Genomic DNA, 4,627 nt, shown 5'->3' with positions numbered 1-4,627 from the left:
TCTCTCTCTCTCTCTCTCTCTCTCTCTCCCTCTCCCTCTCTCTCTCTCTCCCTCTCTCTTCCTCTCTCTCCCTCTCTGTGTCTCTCTGTCTCTATTTCTCTCTTTTCTATTCTTTCATTTTCCACAGGCAGCAAAGAAATTGCAATCCGGGTCCCTGGCTGCTGGACAAGGGTATTGTATTTGAGTGGCACTTGAGGAGTCGAGAGTTTTGAGGATCATGGTGAGCAAGGCAGGAACATCAGACTAGATAATCCAGCAACTATCAGTCCTGGGTACCCCACACTGGTGCTCTCCATCCAGCCTCCTGAGTTTCCCCATCTTTCTTCAAACATCATTTGAGAATGTTAGCCTGTGTATTAACTGAAGAAGACTAGAGGAATCCAAGGACAGCTTGTTCCTCTCAGATCCTTTATGTGCTCTGCAATAGGGCCCATCTAGACAGTTGTCTATTTTCTTTTGCTTTGTTTTTTAAAGGCAGGAATTTCCCCGTCGATAGAAGGAGAGAGCAGCACCTGTCTGGAAGGAGGTAAAATGATGAAACTGGGCTGGTGCTTGAAGAAGCTTTATGGTAAAGGACTGCCATATGTGTTCACATGGCAGCATGCTTATCCTTCAGGGCTGGGTAGAAAACATGGCTATAACTTGCTTTGCTTCCTTTACACTCAGCACCCAGCTTTGAATGCAGAAAGGTAGATCCATTTTAGCAAGCTCTTAAAGCTTTCCTACTTTATACACTTTGCCCAAAGGAAGTCCCTTTGTTTGAACTTTTCTTTCTTTCCGGGGAATGTTATTTAAACACAGTGCTTTGTGTATGCATGCACATACATACAGAGACATTCCTGCATAGCCCTTCCATAGATAGCTGAAGAAAAAGAACTCCTGAACCAACACCCAGCAGAACCATAAACATTTTTAGGTATCCAGACAACTGTAGCATGCAGTGAAAACTCAGAGTAAAGAGGAAATGTGAGCCATCGGGGGAGGGTTGAGTGCTGGTCAAGTAAGCAAGAGCATCTGAGCTCGGATCCCCAGCACCCAGGTAAAAAGCTGGGTGTAGCTCATGCCTGTAATTTCAGTGCAGGGGAGGCAGAGACTGGTGGATTTCTGGAGCTCCTGTTTGGCCAGACATGCTAAATTGGTGAGCTATACATTTGTTCATGCTAAATTGGTGAGCTATACATTTGCTCAATGAGAGACTTTGTCTCAAAAAGTAAGGTAGAGAGTGACAGAGCAGACATCCAACATGGAGCTCTATCCTTCATCCACATGTACACGTATGTATGTATGTATGTATGTATATGTATATACATACATGCATACACATATGATCACAGATACCACACACACATATACAGGCATGCCCCCCAACACACAAATAACTATATGTAGGCATATCTACAAATATATATGTAAGTACATACAAGATGTTTTAGAAGGATAACTATCTAATATAACCATGGTTGTACTGAGGAGGGTGTTGGATGGAGAAGGGGACCTTTTACATTTTTTCCTATGTGTTTATATTCTTCTTATATCTCATACCAAGCAAGGATGCACTTATTTCTTCAACTTGAAACTTTGTGAAGTGTGTTAACTTGTAGTTAGGGCTTCTGTAGCTATGGGCCATACTCTGAATACCTTAAAGAACAGTTATCTGGAGTTCAAGATCCAAGCACCAGAGGACAATGGTCTAATGAGTCTGCACCTGTAAAATGGGAAGCATGTGTTTTCATTCCCCAGGGAAGCGTGCCCCAGGACGAACCTATGAGGCAGGTGAGGAGCTTTCTCCTGAACAGAGGCCTGGGTCAAGGCCAGGTAGCCATGCTCGGTGAGAACATGGGGTCCAGCATCAGGAAGCCATAACCTGAGACAGAGAAGAGAGGAAACAGGTATTTAGTCCTGTGACCAGGAGGTGACAGCATTACCGTCAGCTTCTCTTTAGAACTGTAAGGTGTTATCATCACTTGAGCCTGAATAAAATCTGCAAGTTTTAAGGTTTTAATTTGGTGAACAGGAAGACAATTCTCCTTTGAGCAGATCTTTAATTATTTTCTGTGTGCCAAAGCCTGATCTAGGGGAGATGTACTAGCTGAGGGGAAACAGATCTGTAACCCTGGCTTAGAGCGATCGTTCTTGGCCTTAATGAGTTTTTGTACAAATTCTTTGTACAATATGATTTAAAAAAAAAAAACCTAAAACACAGATGATTACATCAGAAAAGGCACCTAGAAAAATTTGCATATAATATCCAGGTCGTCAACTTTATTTGACAATCCTCCCCTCAGCTGCCTTCATATTTAGAAAAGGAGCCTAAGGCTGAGGTGAACCCCAACTTCTGGGCTGTATGCCCAGTCATCTTTCCTTTTTTGTTTTGTTTTGTTTGGGAGCTGGCTAAGATTTCACGTTGGATTTGAGCTCACTCTGTAGCCTAGATGGGCCTTGATCTTGTGATTTCCTCTCTTAGTCTCCAGTGTAACTGGGATTACAGGCTGGGCCAACACATCTGGTCCTCTGAAAAGTCTGCATAAGGCATTTGCATAGTCATCGATCGAAGCTTCAGAAAAGAAGCAGCTTAGTAGAAGCTAGATTCATTTTCAATAAATAAAAAAATAACAAACAGCAAAAAAGAAAAAAAAAGCTCCCCCAACTACTACCTTTATTTGCAGTAAAAGAATTGTAAAAGTTTTCTAGGCAACCTATTGCTGTGTGATGCTCTTTGGAGGACAAGATGTCTGTGGATTTGAGGTGTCTGTGGAGTTAGATTTCCTTAGCATTCCTTGCCGATGACACTCAGTTCAACCTTAAGGATGCACTCTGGGTGGAAACAGGGACGTTGTCACACTGGCCTTCCTCTCAGAAAAGAGGCAAAGTTGTGCCATCAGCGTCTTTGGGTGTCAGAGGTGGGAGAGTGTGGGATGCACCTGCTATACAGCATTGCTGCTCTGCAGGGGAAGAGAGGAACACTTAGAAGTTGGGGGTCCACAGGATAATAGGGCTGCAGCCTCAGTCCAAGGTGCCTCTACTGAGAACTGGGTCTGAGCCTTGTGTGCCTCCTAGCATGGCATGCAGGAGGTAAAATGTCACTCAATGCTTTCTCCCGTGGAGGTGGCCTGAAGCAGCACTTGGTCCCAGAGAGTCTGGGAAGATGAAGGAGGAGCCTAGGATGAACGGGATGTGCAAGGGTGTGTGAATGAAAAGAACTGCGTCCATCATGTGGACTGACAATCAAGGATCAGAGAGACACTGAAAGTGCCTTTTTCCCTCATGATTTCCACCTCCCAGCTCTGAGGCTCACCTGCCTGTAGTGAATGACTCGGCTGAGCAGGAATCTCAAAGGGAAGCAGAATTAAGCTCCTATCTACAGGATAAACCATGTCCCATCCCTTCACTTAATACCTCTGACATCATGTGTCTGTAGCAAATGTTGCTGAAGATGTGAAGACAGATGACAACATGCAGAGAACATACAGTGAGACTGGTTCCTCTGAGATTGCATGAGCAAGCATTCCAGCTTTGGGAACCCTGCTGGCCCTTGATTTTTTCCCCTCCTCCTCCTGCCTCCTGCCTAGGTTATCCTGGGTGACCTCATAGGGCTTTTTTTCTCTCCCCTCCAGGCTGCTGAGCCATGCAGCCCTTTGTTTGTTCTGCTTTCTTTTTCATTATTTATCAGGACAGCCTTCTTTTTCATACCTGAGTGAGCCGTTGGCTGCAACGCCAGTTTTCCCTAAGAAAGTCTCCAATTTCAGCACTTGAAGCTCTGTTGTGTGTGTCTCTCTGATGCTCTGATCCTTCTCTGGGGAGAATGGCCAACTAGGGGCTCTGCCCTGCTCTGTGCTTCATTATGATCTCCAAAGTGAACAAGCTCTTCCCCAGCGGTCACCTGCTTCCTGTGCACTTGTGAGGGCCTGAGCGAGCAGCATAACAACAAGGCCATCATGTTCATCTTGCCCATGTCTTATTGATCTGGAGGTTGTAGATCAATCAGGTTTATAGAAACCCGGAGTCATTGTTAAGACAACCACAGCAAACAGCAGCTAACACAACCAGGCCCTTGCACACGCTCAGCCCATGTCCTTCTGTGGGGAGAAATGCGTGCCTGAGCTCCTTTACTGGAGAAGTGAAAAGAGGAAAAACAACAGCCCAATAACAACAACAAACCACCACCACCACAACAAACTATTGCAAGTGCTGAGCAGAGCAACCTCAGGTAAAATAAGCTGGGCAAAAGCAGCCATGCAAAGCGGTAGAGCCGTCTTGAATACTAAAGCAGTGCACACGCCAGCAATAATTACCACGTAGAGGTTAGCTTTATTTTCTTCTCAGTTCCACATAGTATATACTGTACACTAGAGGTCTGACTAGAAGCAATTTATGTAGATTATATTGGATATGCTGTTAGCTGGAAAATCATGTGGTTCGTGTTACTAATGCTTGCACCCTGGAACAGCCAGGGTTCAAGGAACTACCCTACCCTCTGCTAGAGCTCACCTGTGGGTTGAATGCCTCACAGTGAAGGAAGTGCCTTAGTTAACTCCTGCATCAGGACCTGGGACTCTCCCCATCGCCATGGTATCAGTCTCCTTTGCAGAAATCCCTGCAATGTCTTCACCTAGAGAAGGACCATTTT

The sequence above is a fragment of the Mastomys coucha genome, unplaced genomic scaffold, assembly GCF_008632895.1.
Source record: "Mastomys coucha isolate ucsf_1 unplaced genomic scaffold, UCSF_Mcou_1 pScaffold20, whole genome shotgun sequence".
In the NCBI taxonomy this organism is placed as follows: Eukaryota; Metazoa; Chordata; class Mammalia; order Rodentia; family Muridae; genus Mastomys; species Mastomys coucha.
This window is presented reverse-complemented; position numbering follows the sequence as displayed.